Raw genomic sequence first — 17,738 nt, forward strand, 5'->3', positions numbered from 1 at the left:
CACAAGTGTGTCACTAAGCCTGGCCAAAACTCAAGGAGAAGACAAACTTCACTGGTCAATGAGAAGACTGGCAAGGGAATGCAAGGCCTTTTCAAAAATCGCTAATGTGGGCCTACAGAGATGGCTCAGACCTTAAGAGTACTTCCTGCCCTTAACCCACCTCTGGGAGAACTAATGCCCTCTGCTGGCCTCTTCAGAGCACATACAAGCACATGCGCATACCATATATTTGTGTGTGTGTACACATATATGTGTGTGTGTGTGTGTGTGTGTGTATAAACATAATTAAAGCAAACATATTCTTGGAATGCCTTTATATTACTTACAAGTTTTAACTGGAAATAACTTTTCCTTTTTCCTCTTCTGTTTTTAGGCTCTTTCTATTTTTTTCAACTATTTACTTATTTGTTTGTGTGTGTGTGTGTGTACACATTATATGGTGTTCATGTGGATGTCAGAGGACAACTCGAAGCCATTACTTCTCTCCTTTGACCATGTGGGTTCTAAGGTTCACATTTGGGCCATCAGACTTGATGGCAAGTATCGTTACCCACAGTTGTCTCGCTGGCCCTTCCTTTCCCCTCTTACGGTTGGCATCTTCTGCATGCTGCCTGGACATTTCCTTTAGGGCAACACAAAGTTTATTTGGTACATTTTCTACTTCCCATACTGCAGGGGATACTTTTGTTGATCTTTCTCCCACTGTATAACAAAGATCTTCTTTGCCTACGATTCTTGTATTGTTTCTCTGGCTTTCCCAGAAGCCCTCAGCAACAACCACCCCAACGGCCACCAGATTTCAGCTCTTTCAGCCTTTGCCTGCAGTCTGATGCCACGTGCTTTAATTTTTTTTTATTATAGAAACCCCTCATTTGCAGATTCCAAGATTCACTTTGGTTATTATCACTGTGTGAAAAATTGTCTCCAAGTGTACTAGCTTAAAACCACCATTTTATCTGGCTGGCAATTTTGAGCTTCAGAAATTTGAAAAGGGCTCAGCCGAGCCTCTTTCCATTGAGGTCATTCATGCGGCAGAGGCAAGATGTCAGCTGGGGCTGCAAGCATCAGCTGAGCTGATGGGACTGGCAGTGGGAGATGGCTCATCCTACCATCAGGGTTTGATGCTAGCTGTCAGCTATGTGCCCGGCTGGGCTGTCTATCACTGTGCCGGCATGCAGACTCGTAACTTGGCAGTCTCAGGACAATTGGCCTTCTTCCGAAGTGCTAACATCCCTTGGAACTAATGTCCCAAGAGAATGAACTGGCTGAAATTTGGAGGCCTTCTCTGGCACGCATTTGAAACTGAAACAGCATCCCTTTGCTGTGTGGTTTTGGTTACAGAGAGGTCACAAAGTCATCCCAGCTTCACGAGTAGGGGGCATAAATACCACTTCTCAAGAATTTATACAACCAAGGTTAAGGAGAGTGAGCAGAGTCCTGGTTGAAATGACAGAAACGGATAGGAAGATAGGAACAATGGACAGAAGGATAAAAAAATAATTATACTGTTGTCATAGATGATTTCTCTCCGTGTTTTATAATTTGAAACAAGGAAAGATAGAAGAAAATGCATGCCTTAGGGATTCTATATTTCTGATCTGTCATCCAGACTCCATTTCTGTGTTAGCTTTGGTGTAACTATGAGAATCCCGTCAAGCCGGCTTTGGGGACTCAGTTTTGGGGGGGTCATGAAGCACTGAGAATTCAACTGTTGGGACACAGAGGCAGCTCTGGCCCCAGTGGGGATGGATTGAGCTTTGGACTGTGGACCATGACACAACACTTCAAGGAGCACCTCCTTCAGGGTCAGGAAGAAGCCCAAAGGTGAAATCTACTTCCTCGCAGGACCAGGACCTCCAAGGCATCACCACACCCTGCTGCCCTCCGGTCCTGTCTGCTCTATGAAACAATTAACAGCAGAAATAGGTCAAACAATAAAACCGGACAGGGGGCCCAACCTGTCCGAACAGAATGTGCTTGCATTCAGCCCCTGAGGCCACAAGGAGTCAAAGCCAGCTATGTGTGTCATTATATATGCCAGCCCTCACCTACTTTGCTCCCCATACTGTGACATCCAGAATGCTTTATTGACCTGTTTTTGCTCACATAGAAGGCTTTGGACAACAGCATAGAACAGAGGCCTATTGTGGGCTGCATTGTGGCCCCTGTATTCACATATTGAAACCCTCGCCCTAATGTGACTTATTGGAAGATAATGCATTTTCAGAGGTGGTTTAGGTTAAGTGTGCTTATATGCCTGGCCTTCTAATAACTACGAGATATCTATATGCTAGGAGATGAGGGAGACAGCAGACCCTTATGTCAGCCAGGTCCCTTCCTTGTGGGAGCCCAGAGTGCAACAGCTGCAAACAGCAGCCTGCTCGGCAGTTTATCCATCCTGCTACTTCTTTAGGTTGTCCCTAGTGACCTTGGAGACATCCCTTTCTAGTGGCTGCTCACATATCTGACTCCTGCTGTCCCTAATCTAAGCTTTGGCAGGAATGTGGGGTGCCTCTGGGAAGCCCCAGAGTCCAGTGGCCTCTGTTCCCATCATCACATCCGCCTGTGACAAACCATAGAAGAAGGAGAGTGTGGGAGGCTCCACGCGGGGCCCGGATCCAGTTTCCACATCTTCAAGTGGAGTTCCACTAAGGATGTGTATGGAGGCAGGAGGACTAGGTGGACATAGTGGTACAAACCTGTAACCTCAGCGCTTGGTGGGGGGCAAGAGAAGAGGTGGGGAATCAGCTTGGAATGAATGATTAGATTCTGTCTCAAAACAAGCCAGCAAACAAAGGATGGGTGGCTGAGAAGAAATTCTGGGATGTCTGTGTTTGTAAATGTCAGACTTACTCCTAAGAGGGGTGCCCTTGAAAGCAGTGGCCTTGAACTCCTGAGGGACTCTACTGCGTTTCTCATTCTTACCCCCACCAATAACTCCCACTGTTTACAAACAAAAACAGAGTCAGCCAAAATATCTGTCAGTCTCCTTCGGTGCACAAATGGAGGAAAAGCCATGTGAGGACTCTAGAAGGAAGCCATCTTCTAAGACACTTACTAGGAAGCTAAGGAGAGAGGCCACAGGTGAGATCAGCCCTGCTGGCATCTTATTTGGATCTCCAGCCTCTGTGGCTGTGAATAACCAAATCACTTGGCCTCATCTGTCCACTCTGCATGTTTTGTCATGGTGGCCTGAGCCAACACCTATGCAACCCTCCAAGATTCTGCTACTGTCCCTTTGGCATGCCCTCAGCAGATCCTGAGTGTTTTCTTTGTGGTCTAGCACAAGCCGTTAGATACCATTGAATTCTTTATTGCCCATGGTAGGCAGACTGGTGGTCCTCTCTGAAAAAGTAACTGCCTTATAAACCTCCAAACCTGTGAGAATGTGTTGACAGGATTCAGTTTGTACAGGACTGCGTTCCATGAGTACCAAGAAGAAAGTTTTTGAAAGGACACTTTTGTATTCTTGCCTATTGAAAGAAGCATTGAAAAGACTCATAATTGAAATTTGTGAAAATGAAGATTTGTTTCTCAGGCGAGAATGGTTTGCTTTTCCCTGTCTCTGCACAGCAGCGATAAGTGGGAGTGGTCCAGCATTGCCATAGGTGGGGTTAAAGTGGATGGTAGAGGAATCTCTGGATGTCTGCAGTGAGGCACACACAGGAGTTAAGGGAATGGTAATGCTTACAGCGTGTTCTCTGGTGTCCGAGGGACATTCCTGCCACAGGGATAACTTCTCACCAACATGAGGACCAAAGAGATTACTTAAAATATGGAAAGGCGTTTCTGGGGCACTGGCAAGCAAATCAGAGAACTGATTTATTGACTCAGTTCGTGGTTTGATTTGTGTTTTAATTACTTTGTACATGGATACATAAGATGGAGCCCTTTACGAATGTTGTGTGTGCCATAGGGGGAGGCCATGCATAGATTTGTGCTTAACTCACAAGTTCCATGTGCCTTTTGCTCTTTTTCAATGTGCTCATGATTAGGGTTTCTCAGAACCTTCTAGAATGCCTGAGAACAGTGTTTTGTGTAATGATTAACAGCTAGGGGTTTTATTTAGTTGTTAGCTACAAGACTTTGGAACTTTGAAGTTATGCGTGTTGAGGTAAGCTATTACCTTCCAGGGCTCAATGAACTAACCACACACCCTTTTGGTAAGTGGGGCTCATCTACACCAAACCTGTGTGATACCAAGTCTGGGTCTCACTGAATTGATCTCCTGATGTCTGATTCCTTGTTGAAATAGGGAACATTGACACACTTCTGTTTTGGATTAAATGGTTGTAAGGAGACCAGCACTCCTTTCTTGGAGCTCAGGTAGATTTCGGGAGCCAATCCATAGCAGAGCGCCACAGCTGGCACACTGTCGAGTGATACTGCCTGAGCCTGTGAGAGACGTTAGACATGGATGGAAATCGCTGGGAAACGCTGGCTGTCCTGAGGAAGAGCTGGGAAGGTCGTCTCTCTGTGACGGTTTAACTTGATGGAACACACGTGCAAAGATCACTATGCAATGGCTTAGAGTCACTCAAAACAGTGTGGCTGACTCTGGTGCTGAAGCAGAATTCCTTTGCTAATAACCGGGGTCATCTCCACAGTCCTCTCACAATGGGGAGAAGCAGGCGGTGGCTGTCCATCATTTTCCCAACCCACCCTGGATTCTATCAAATGTGATAAAACTCCTTTGCTACCAATATTTCTGAATTCTGAGACTTGCAGCGGAGGCTTAGTCAAGGCAACAGAGAGAACCATTTGAAATGACCTACTGTGCCGGGAATAAGCGTTTTAGCTACCAGATCCTGGGAACGTCTATAAGTTCGCAAGAGGGATAGAGAGATGGAGACAGCATGGTAGGCTTATGTCATTGAGTATTTGTTAAGCGATAAGGAAATATGCCGATGTCTTCCCAAGCAGAGTACCTGGGTGCATGTCGGTCCCCCTTGCACAAGCCACTCCAGCAGTCTGCAGGGGTTGCCTTCCATTGCCATTCCTGACAGGATTAAAAGGAGACCTGTAGCAGAGATGAGGAGAAAAGAGTGGCCTGCTTTAACACAAGGTGTCTCCATGTCTCCATGCTGAGACAACTTGGCCCCCATGCCTCCCACACTAACAGAGAAGCCAAGAGAAGAGACCCCACAGGCTTGGCCTTTCTCCTTGCATCCACAAGTGAGACAAGCCTACGTACCCTGCTTTCTGTTTCCACAGCACGATCTGCCTTACCTAAAAATAAAAGATTAATTCATTTTTAACTGCAGCCCTCCTGCTTCTGGGCTAATCTGAATGTGAGTTGATTCGTAGCTGGCAAAATGAAACTATTTTCCTAAATACTGTCTCTCTTTCAGACTCCACAAACTCACCCCACAGCTTCCCCACTGCAAACCGAAGCCGATTCAGTCTCCTCCTGATTCTCAGCAGCCCCAGTTTCTGTAGACAGCCCCTTCCACAGCTTGAGAGTGGCCTCCACAGAACCCAAGAGTTCTGAGAACCAGAGTGTCATATACAGCGAGGTTCAGTGTGAATCTTCAAACTGTCTATGCCATCGCTGTGACCTGGGTCTGACTACCGGGCTAGGAACTTCAAGTGCACGACTGGGATGGTGTCATGGTTAGTCTTGCTCATCAACTTGATGGGTTTTCGAATCATCCCAGAGACAATCTTCTAGACATGTCTGTGAGGACAGCTCTAGATTGGTCCAGGTAGAAAGGTCAACACTGTCTGTGAGTGGCATCCTGGGCTGAACAAAGATGAAAAGATGAACTGGGCACTAGCGTCTGTTTCTCTCTGCTTTCTGAATGTGGATCCCAGGTGAGCAGCGGCTCCACTCTCCTGTATCGTAGCCTCTCTGCCATGATGGAGTTTAACCTCAAAACTCTTCCGTCCTTAAGTTGTCTTTGTCAGGCTTTTTTTCTTTTTTTTTTTCTTTTTTTTTTTTTTTGGATTTTTCGAGACAGGGTTTCTCCGTAGCTTTTTGGTTCCTGTCCTGGAACTAGCTCTTGTAGACCAGGCTGGCCTCAAACTCACAGAGATCCGCCTGCCTCTGCCTCCCGAGTGCTGGGATTAAAGGCGTGCGCCACCACCGCCCGGGTTTTGTCAGGCATTTTTATCACAACAGTAAGGAGAGTAACTAATGGAGCTGGTTCCCAATTCTTCTCCTGTGGTTGAGATTAAACTCTTCAGGGAAGGTGGTCAATGTGATAGACCACAGCATAGAATGAGTGGGTTCTAAAGTAAACATCCATGGCTTAGTGAAGAAAGTAAATCCCATTGCTAGGGATTACAGAGCTCACTTGACAGTGGAGAGGGGAGGCTAGGTTTCTCTTCATGGTTTCAACAGTTCATAGATGCTTTTCAAGAAATACCAGGAAGATGCCCACCACCAGTCTCTTTGAAGTCTGAATTTAGAGACTGGAGTTCTTTAAAAGGATGAATGGAATTAGATTTTACTTTTTCATTAAAAATTATATGATACTTACTTATGTATTCATTCGTTTATTTATTTAGTGTTTATCTGTGTTCATGTATGGTGGTCAAGGACAACATGAGGGAGCCAACACTCTCCTTCTACCTTGTGGGTCCTTATGAGGATTAAACTTGTATCTTCAGGCTTGGTGGCAGGCCCCTTTCTCTGCTTAACCATGTTGCAGACCCAGATTTTTCTTAAAGGAATAGAGTCATAATTTAAAATCAACCTTCTCGTATGAGTCCAAGTGAATTTTTCTGTACAATCAAAGGCGTTCACTGCTGCTGACCCAAAACAGTGGGCAATCTTCCAATAAAAGCATCTATTTCAGAGGCGATGGAAACTTAAACAAGTAAACAAACAAAACCAGCAACAGCCTTATCTTCTCATAGTCCTTAGTTTTAGTGAAGTCTGTGGGATCCAAACACAAGCCAGTGACTGCTGCTGAGGGAGCAGCTGAGACAGTTTGGAGAGAATCTGCTTGTAAGGGAACAAGAAACACAAGCCCCAACGACCACATGACTGAACCACCTTTACTCCAGAAAGATGAAGCTGGATTTTCCAAGAGAGAGAGAGAGAGACTAGTAGACAGACAGACAGACACACACACATACAGAGAGAGAGAGAGAGACAGAGACAGAGACAGAGAGAGAGACTGGTAGACAGACAGACAGACACACACACACAGAGACTGGCAGACAGACAGACACACACACACGGGGGGGGGCGTTTGTATGCAGGTATATGCATGCACGGACTTGCATGAGGCCCAAGGAGGACAACAGTTGCCTTCTGTCACTCTCTGCCTTGTTCTATTCAACAGAGTTTCACATGATTGCAGTCCCAAGAATCCTCCTGCCTGGCTTTTTATACTGTGCCAGAGATCTGAACACAGGTCCTCACGCTTGCATAGCAAGTATTCTAAACAACTGAGCCATCTCCCTATGCCGGACAGATGGCTTTTTTGTTTGAACTCCAGCGTTGCTTCTCACTAGCCCTCCAGCCTGTGAAGGCCCTACTCTGCAAAACTGGATCTGGCAGTATCTAATTCCTTAAACTCAATCTCTTTTTATTTATACGTACACATTCCAACAGCTCTGTTGCCCCAGCTAACCCTGACAGAAGTGTTCCCACTCTGAGGCCTTCCTTATTTTCTCTTTTCAGCCTCGCCTGAACAGTGGACTCTCCACAGCTGTCTGAAACGCAGATGCCCGGACGCCTGCTTCTAGATAGCCCGGTTGGGTGAACTGTGGCTGTGGGTTAGGGAATTAAGGTTTCAAAGACTCCCAAGCTCATTCTCAAGTACAAGCACCCTTGAGAAATATTGCCTAGAATTTTAAAATCTGCCCAAGAACTGGGCTAAAACGCGTTATCCCATTTCTTAATTAGCCAGTCTCTCTGCAGTGAGCCTCGCCTTGACTCGTCTCTACAGCTGGGTCACAGTGTGCCAGGTACGACTTTCCCCCACTGCTGTACTAGAAAATCTCTTTAGTTCACCCTGCGTGGACGATGCTACTTTATATTGATGCTAATTCTTATCTTCCAGAAGAAAAGCATGCTTTTCTATTTCGTTTCAGAGTCTGAGGACAATGCTTTGATGTTGGCAAGTGGCTAGTTAACTTACATCGTCAGCTTCAGTCACAAGGAAAGTGGGACAGAAACAGTGGCTGCTCCACACAGCATTCGCTTTAAGAGCCAAAACGGTCCAAGGAAGGAATAAATCGCCCTTGAAGAACATCTTCCCTGGTGACTCTTTGGGTGTCATGGAGCCTGGTCTAGCGCTATATTTGCACATGAGCAAAATGATACACACACACACGAGGTTATCCGTTAAAGCCTGGTTTGTGTAAGAAAAGAGTGGAAGCCAGCTAAGCGTCTGCCATCAGGGACAGGTTAAAGAATTATAGTACATCCTAAAGTGCTGTGCTATGCACTCATAAAAATGAATGGGCCAGTTCCTCCTGCTCGGCTACGGAAAGATCTCGCTGTGCACCACAGCCGGCTTGAATCCATTCTCGAGGATGTTTTGCTAGTGCCTCTTCCTAATGTTGCAGTCAGAGAGGTCTTGCTTGGCTTGAAGCCAGCTACACTGGGAGTTATCCCTGGGGAATTTGCACCTCACAAAATCAGGTTGTTAAACACTGACTAGGATACCGCTAGAGAGAACTCTAAACCCCACTGTCAGGAGACTAAAACAAAGTGTAGTATGTCTACAGATGCGTAAGGTGGGGGAAGTTATGTGTGCTGAGAAACACGCAAGGGCTGGGGGTGGAGCTCAGCGGGGGAGCATTCTCTTAGTATTCATGAGGACCTGGGTTTGGCTCCTAGCACTGTAAAAACAAACACACACCCAGCACCGATTTCTCAATATTTAAACATAAATCAGCATATAACCTAGAAATTCCATTCACAGATATGTAATCATGAGAATCACAAGCATGTAGTCACGAGGAAAATGGTCCACAAGTGCTTATATAAACATCATCCATAACAGCACAGGATGAAAATGCCCATCAGTGGATGAAGGAGTAACTAGGTTGGGACACATGCCTGCTAGAATAGCAGTCCTCCCTAGAAAGGAATGAAGTGTCAGATGAATAAGCCAGACATGGAAAGATAAATACTACATGCTCTCACTTGCGCGTTGAAGCCAGGTTTATCTTGAAGACACAGAGACTAGAGCACTGTTTACCAAAGCCGGGGAAGGGTTTGGAGGAGGCAGGGATGGCAACAGGTGGGCCCCGTGGAATAGAGGACCAGCACCCAATATTCCATTGCACGGGAGGAAGGCTACAGTTGACACCAGTCAGTTAAATATTGCAAGAGAGCTAGTAAGAAGGATTTTAAATGTTCTTAACACAAAGCAAGGACGTGTGTCTGAGGTGATACATATGCTAATTGCCCTCATCTGATTGTTACGCATTGTAGCCACGTCTCGAAATGTCACGCCGTACTGCATAAAATGCATAATTACTACATGTTAATTAGAATACATTAATAAAAATGAGTGAGGTATTGACGAACGCTCCAATTTGAATGACCCCCCAAAACACGTTAAGAACTGGGTGTGGTGTGTGACCATGTACGAACCCAGGCTGAGGCAATCCAGCTGTGAATTCAAAGCCTGGGCTGCAGAGTGAGCTTGTATCCTGGTGGTTTTGTTTGTGTTCTTCTTGTTATTGAGGAAAGGTCTGGTCATGCAACCCTGGCTGGCCTGGACCTCTCTATGTGTATCATCAAGCTTGCCTCGAAGAGATCTGTCTGCCTCTGACACCCCGCTGTTGGCCAACATGATCAGGAAGAATTTATTTAAAACAAACTAAATAAAACCAAACCATCAGCAGCAACACGCACACACACACACACACACACACACACACACACACGTTAACCAAGAAGCAGTCTACTCGAAGGAGAGTGTGGAGTGAAGAATATAGACACTAACGACCACCCGTCATAGTGCTCTGTCCGCACAATGAACTCATACTAGGCAGGTCCATGGGGAAAGCAAGCAGGGGCGAACCGAAGGGGGGAGTAGGGACGAACAGGAAGTCATTACTCAACAGGCAATTTTGGCTTCTGTAGTTTCATTTCCAGGATGATAAAAATGTTTTGATAAGAAGAGAGAGGGGCGGTACAGTGTTATGTAAGCACCGAAGGCCACTGAACTGTATAATCTAGAATGGGGAATTACATGTTGCATAAACTTTATCTCAGTTAACAAAGCAAACCACCAAGCTTCAGGCAGGCTACAAACAGACACTGATAAAGCCTCTGGAGAATATAACAGGTACCTGAAAGATGAGGGGAGGGCAGTTTTCTTTCCTATACAACTTTTTATATATTCAAATCTTTAGCCATGCGTACAAAAGGGGATATAAACATTTATTAAGATCACACCTCTTCTATAAAACCCAAGGCAGATGGGTAAAGAAGAAGTAAATTGGGCTGGATAGATGGGTCAGAGGGTAAAGGGGTTTGTAACCCAAGCCCAAGGACCTGAGTTTGGATCCCTAGCTCCCATATAAAAAGCTGGGCACTGAAGTGTACAGCCGCAAGCAACTCCAGTGCTGGGGACTGGCAGACCCTAAGGGCTTGCTGGTCAACCTATCTAGCTTAATTGGTGGGATTCAGGGCTATAATGTGGAGAGGTAGTTGAACCTCTGGACCCCACACATACACACATCTGTAAACAGCTGGGCACGCGCATGACGCACACTCAGGAATGAACTCACTTAGAATCTGTAAGCTGAGGCGCTACTCCACAGACTCTCACTGGTTGGCTCTCTCTACTGGTTGGCTCCCAATAAGGTGGGAGCATCTTTGGGTGGGCGGATTGACACTGCCCTGTGAGTAGCGGATGCCACAAAATTTCAAGGATGATTTGGTGGCAGATTCATCTGGGTTGACCCAGGAGGCATCCAACTGTACTTGGGTGGGCCTGGCACTTCTCTGTGAAACATTTTCCCTCTGTAAGATGGGAGACGATCTTACCTGCTACTAAAACTAGCATGACAACAGAAGGGGAATACCATATGCATGTTGTCCATCGCTTGGCAGTCACTCAGCAATGTGAAGATCCTCTCCTGGGTAAGGGGGTGGGGCTGGGAGACTGCCTGAGTGGGAGGTGCTACCTGATGCTTTAGGGTGGCTTATTTGGCTGACCAAGTGCTAACAAACACGCTGCAGCTGGACCTTCTGATCTCTCCATTTTTTCCAGTTTTACAAAGCCTGACTGTATCATTGAGTGGAGAGCAAATATAACGGAAAAAGAATTAGACTCCTAGGGGTCACTAAAGCTGTGATTTATTGAGTGCTCGTCATGGGCCTCATATTTCAAAGGCATTATTTCCAGCTCCTACAATAGCTCAGGAGGCAATACATTTCCAGTGCTCATTTCTGGGTGCTCAGAGTCTTGATGCCAGCTACTGCTGGTAAGTGCTGGAGCACGGGCTTGAACCCAGTTCTGCCTAGTAGTCTCCTGTGTCACACTCTGGCTTACTAACCACCCAAGCCAAGACTGCTAGTTTATATGGCCTTAGAACATCCAGAGGATCCAGATGACAGCTGGAAGAGGCCCACACATACACACAAGACTGACTCTGCCCTCACCTGAAAAGGATCTCCCACTCCTGTGTCCCTGCCTCTCTGACAGCAAGCTCACCACCTCCTGTGACAGCCCATTCCATTTTTAGATAACTCTAATTACTAAGGAGACTCATAAGGCGGTGTTTGCCAATCACGTTCACCTGCTATTTTCATTACAACTTCCTATGCCCCGGTGAGGCCATCATTAAGAACCCCATTACCTCCAGGACGGGCAATAAGGCCCTCGAACACCATTGCCAAGCCAAGTCTCAAGCACTAGCAGTGCAGATGGGATCCAGGAAAAAAGGCTGCTCGTCTCACCTTCAAATGAGTCTACGACAGGTGATTATCTCTTCTGAGGGAAGATTATTCTGGATGGGATGTATTGTCACTCGGGACAGAGGTATAGAATAGACTGCGGAAGTTTAAAATAATCAGAGTCATGCGTGTCTGCAGCACGATTCCTTGGTTAATTGAAATGCTTAGGGAAAGCCGGTGGAGGTGGATTTCCACTTCCTCCTGGTTTTCAGCCTCTCTGGCAGTTTTTCTGTGAAGGACAGTCAGTCCTAAATGATTGGGCATGTGCTCATACTGTCAGCTTCCGGCACAGTGAACTTCCTGTCGGATCTAACAACCACTAACGGAGATTAAAGGTGGAAAGGGCTGCGGAAGGGGGAACCCGAGGTCTCCCAAACGTGTGAGCCGCTCATCTGACTCTCCTCAGGGGGATGGAACTCTGTCTCTGTGATTGCGTGAACCACGGGGAGCTAAAGGATGCCGGGTCAGAGGAGTGACGGGGCTCTCCTGGGATCTCAGGTGGCAAACAGGATTGAGAATCTTAGCTTTAATGAAGACAACAGAAATCACATAATTAACACGCACTGTTAACACCTCATTAGTCTCCCAGGGCTTAAGTTAGGCTAAAAACAACCAACACATTTTGTTTAAATAAGGCTCTGCTACAGGTGTCCACAAAGTCCTCTTTGGCCGCAGCCGATCAAGAACATTCTCTTAGATTTATTTCACATGCTTCCGGGAGGCGCCGTCTTCGGTCCAAGGAAAGGATTATTAAAAATGGATGTGGGAGCATGCAGAGGAAATGAGTGTTTTATCACCAGTCTTCGTGGCTCAGAGTTGAAGTCTTACGCAGCTCGGTTTCCCAGGCCACGTGTCTGAAAGCGGAATTGCTCCTCCAGTGGTTCTGCTGCACGGATGCCAGTCATAAGCGAAGCTGGGGAGAGGCGGTTTGGTCCCGTGCATTCTCATCTTTTTTGGGTGCGATTCTCAGCCCTGGATCTGTTTCTGCACTCATTTTCCTTCTCTTCCAAGTCTGGCTTGTGATCAAGAAAATTATAAGGAAGCAGAGCCATGCTTCTAGATTTCGAAGTTTGGGTATTAGAGAGCCTGAGACCTTTGAGACCTTTGAGCCACTAGGGGGGGTCATATTTTCTGCTGGGCAGGTCAGGCTTCAGGAGAAGCCTTGGAGGATGAGGGGGCACATGAGGCAGGGCATAGCCTCTATTTGACCCAGGCCAAAGCCCCCAGCCTATAATTACAAAACCAAAGCGACATAAGACCAAGGAAGCCCCCGCTAGCCAGAATCTTGAAGCACAAGAAAAAGACAACTAAAGATGGCTGTTTAGAAGGGGCTAAGCGTGGGTGATTGTGGTCAAAGAAAATTTATCAAGACACCTGTCCTCTGGCTATTCCTTCCCTTTGTCCCTTTCACGCACACGTGGCCATTTCGTAGGTGCGGAAGGCTTGCTTTACCCCTCCTGCAGCTCCTCTGTTGACGCCCTAACTCGCAAATGAAGGGATTTGGTGGTGAAGGCTGTGAGAAGTGAGCCCTCCCCACCATGATATGCGTCCTTGGAAGAAGAGGGAGACAGGCCAGTCATTCAATGACTCAGAAAATGGTACCTGTGTGCCAGAAGGGCCTGTGGTGACATCTTGATCTTGGACGCAGGTTTCCAGAACTTTGAGAAATGAACGTTTATTTTTTAGACCGTGTGGTCTGTGGCCTTGTCCTATAATGGATTGACCTAAGACGTCACCTCAGCACACACTTCCAAGCCATATGCTGATAGTTTTGGAAAAACTGTGTCTAGGTGTCCACACGTTATGATTGGAAAGCCTTTTGCATTTCTTGGAAAACTAAGACCATTGCTGGGAGTGTTGGATGACGGTCCAGACTTCTGTGTCTGAGCTAAGCGAGAAATGCGATGCTGTTTTTTTTTTTTAATTTCTTGTTCTTGCTTTTTCTTTGCATGAAAATAGAGACACCATCTACTCCCATGGGGGCTCAGCAGGAAAACCCTGCACTTCAAGGCTGGCTGTGCTGGTCAAGGGAAGTCCCAGCTTAACTGTGTGTCACTGACCACTGCACGGTCCTACAAAGTCACAGCCAGCTCTGAAGGGAATTTCCCAAGTAGCCCTCAACCAAAGGCATTGCGTTCATGCCCAAACCACAGCAGACAGGATGCTTCCGCTCTTGAGCTGAGGACTGTGGCTTGTTCAGAGCAGGGCCATTCATTGACCGTATGGCTCTATGGGAGGAAAGAAGAAAGAATCCTTCTGCAAGCATACTGGAGGGTGTTTACACAGACCTGTCCAATAGCCTAGCAAAGGTTCGAAAAAAAGAAAATATTGTTGGTGAGAATCTTCTTTGGCTGAATTCAGAAAACTTAGATTGAATGAATAAGTGTGTTTATATGGGGTGGGTAGGGGTGTGGAGGAATGGGTGGGCGGGTGATAGATGAACCGCTATTATGGGCAGGGAGAACACAATGTGCCCAAGTGTTTTGTATATGGCTGAGAACAAGAGGAAGTCTGTGAATGCTGAAGAAGCAGGATGACAATGGATGAGAAGGTCCAGACAGAAACATCTCCTGTAGCTGGGCCTCGCCAAGACTTTCCTCAATTTGTGTAGAACAGAAACACACACAATTTGACTTCACTGTGGCTGGTGGAGGTAGTTGGAGTTTGGGGCTTTTCTGTTCTTGGGTAATTGTCAGTGCGTTAATTCTATGGGATAAGCTTGCCTACCCCAACTAATCTTGTGTCTTTATACACTCCTATAGGAGGAGGGCCCGCTTGTTCGTCCTGGCCACCCGGCTAGCTTAGCCCCAAAATAACCACACAGAAACTGTATTAATTAAAACACTGCTTGGCCCATTAGCTCTAACTTCTTATTGGCTAACTCTTATACTAAATTAACTCATTTCTATTAATCTGTGTATCACCACGTGGCAGTGGCTTACCAGGTAAAATTCCCAGCGTCTGTCTCCGGTGGATCCATGGCATCTCTGACTCTGCTTTCTTCTTCCCAGAATTCAGTTCCATCTTCTCTGCCTAAGTTCTGCCCTATCAACAGGCCAGGACAGTTTCTTTATTAACCAATGAAACCATGGACAGAAGGACCTCCCATACCATGTTCCCAAATTAGACAATTTCCAGAATACATCAAAGACCTAAAGGTAAACATCAGAACCAGGGTGGCAGTCAATGCTGGCCACTTACCTAACACTTTCCCTCCTTCATTCTTAGCAAAGGAAATTCCATTTTGTGCTGGGAGCAAAAGAAGTCTTGCCCTGTCAGGCTCTTATTTATGCTGATGCCCTGTGATGAATTTCTGGCCACAAGATGCTGAAATATCTGGGAGCCAGGATGTTACCTTTCTTTTACCCTCCCAGAAATGGACTGCAGCCTGTGTGCTGCCAACATGAGCCCTGCCAGCAAAACAGGGCCCTCCTGCTGGCTCTAGACTTTGTTTATGTGACGACCGACCAAGTGTCTCGAAACTTCTTGCCATAGTTTCCATTATTTTCAGCCAAAAGTGTTCCTGGCAGACATTCTTGGGTTGATCCTATTGTAAACTGCAGTCTGGGATCTGGTGCCCAGAGTGGGTAGAAGAAAAAGCCTTCTTTATTGAATATTGTCGTTAGAAAGGCCAGTTCCTCCCAGAATAAGAAAAATTGTATTCTTTTGGGCCTTAGATCCTGGCTAGAATCACATTTTTTAAATCAAACCACAGAGTGGGAAGCCCGGAGGTTTAAAAAAATTTTAAAAAAAAGCAAAGATATGCAGAAACATCTGGACTTCAAATACTTCTTTCTTCCATCTCTTGGCTGAGCCCTCCTAGCCAATTGAACTAGATTCATCAGGAACTTTCCTTGGGGATTTCTGCCCTAAGCCCTGTGGTAAAATATGAATGAAACGTTATGAAGAAAAGACAAGGAACTGTCAAGCTCTGCATGATGATGATGATGATGATGATGATGATGATGATGGTGATGGTGATGATGATGGTAATGATGATGGTGAGGATGATGGTGATGATGTTGACGATGATGATGGTGATGATGATGGTGATGGTGATGGTGATGGTGATGGTGATGGTGATGGTGATGACGATGATGATGGTGATGATGATGGTGATGGTGATGATGATGGTAATGATGATGGTGAGGATGATGGTGAGGATGATGATGATAATGATGATGGTGATGATGATGATGTTGACGATGATGGTGATAGTGATGATGATGGTAATGATGATGGTGAGGATGATGATGATGGTGATGATGATGGTGAGGATGATGGTGAGGATGATATGATGGCAGCGGCCATGGCAGTGGTGAGAGTGGAAGCCGGGAACACTTTCAGGCTGCTGTTTGTGAAAGAAACAAGGCTTGGTTTCTTCTCCAGTCAGCTAGCATTTAAGCTTCCAAATGAATGGTTGAATTTATTCATCATCCCCCCCCCCTGGTCTCATAACAGGAAGCAATTAAAGTGCTCAAAGTGACTCAACAACCCAGATGAAAACTGGAGTGCATTAACAAACCATTCCTCCTTGCCCTTTGAGTTCACAAAGCTATCTTCAGTGTGCCTAAGGGCAGTGATGAGGGAATCCCAACAAATGGGAAGGAAGAGACTCTGATCCGCGAACTAACAAGACTCAGTCGTGGACTGTCATCATGGGTGGCCTCCTTTTCAGTGTGTGGCTGATGCTCTCAAGAATTTCAGAGCTGGTTCCTCCCTGAGAACAGGTGTAAAATGAAGAACGGAATCTTGTGATCATCAGAGCCTCAGATAAACTAACCAGAGAGCATCTCAACAAGATAACACAAGAGTCTGGCTGGTCCTTGAGACTCTGCTGATTCTGGTTCACTCTTGGGAGTGAATTCCACCCACCCCATCCCGACATGCACCTGCTGGTTCACAAGCCAATATGGGATCCCATGTTGGATGCACAGAGGACATAGTCTGCAGGCTTGGAAGCCTGTAGGCCATCACACAGAAGACAGAGCAGACAATCCGCTTTCTTTGGGGGGGGGGGAGCACTGCCATTCCCCTATCCCTGTGTGATTCCTGTGAATGGGCCTTTAACACACAGCAAAATCCCTGCCACCGCCTCCCCCGCCCGCCATCAACAATACAAACAGCTTCCAGGAGGCTTGGTATAGGGTTGTCAGAAATGGTGGAACGCAGAGTTATTTAAATAGAAGACCCTAGAGTTTTTGATTGTGTGAACCAATGAGATCGCCCTTTTTGCTGAAGTTGGCACGAGTTTGCCATTCTGTCCCTTGCCACTTTAGCAGAGCCAGCTAACACACACACACACACACACACACACACACACACACACACACACAGTCACAAGGTTTGGGTCTTGAAAAGAGGAAACAGACATCTATATGGAAATTCACCTGTAGGTTGGGGATGGCTCGAGAACTTCAGTTTGGATTCCCCAGAACCCAAACATGTGGGCGTGGCCATCCACACTGTTATCCCAGCACTGGGCATCTTCTGAGTTATAGGAGGATTGCTGAGGATTGCTGGCTGCTAGCCTTGCTGCATGTTCAGTGAGATACCCCGTCTCAAGGGAAGAAGGAGGAAAGAGAGAGAGCACGGCCTCTGGGGTTCCCCTCCCCCCCACCACACCCGGTCTCCAGGTGTGGGCAGTGGGCACTTGCATTCACCAGTTTCAACACCACAGCCCGAGAACTCTCTTTTCATCCAACGGATTTATAAAACAAATTATCTTAAAAGAAAGGAGGTACTGAAATTACCCAGTGTGGTGGTTGCTATGTGTTAAGCACTTTCTTTTGTTACATACATTAGCTCACTTAATTATGAAGTTCTCTGCTTATGTTGATTAATTTGATTACTGTGCAGTGGT

At 46.3% G+C, this 17,738-nt stretch overlaps 1 non-coding gene across 1 annotated transcript; it reads left to right on the top strand.

Moving 5' to 3' along the window:
• Positions 1-2,307: 2,307 nt before the first annotated feature.
• On the top strand, positions 2,308-2,441 carry LOC121442291. The gene has a single exon (XR_005973545.1). It is a non-coding gene; the product is annotated as a small nucleolar RNA SNORA70 (small nucleolar RNA).
• Positions 2,442-17,738: the final 15,297 nt, after the last annotated feature.

This window comes from Microtus oregoni, unplaced genomic scaffold, assembly GCF_018167655.1.
Source record: "Microtus oregoni isolate MIOR12 unplaced genomic scaffold, Mior012 000090F_ref0000504, whole genome shotgun sequence".
NCBI lineage: Eukaryota > Metazoa > Chordata > Mammalia > Rodentia > Cricetidae > Microtus > Microtus oregoni.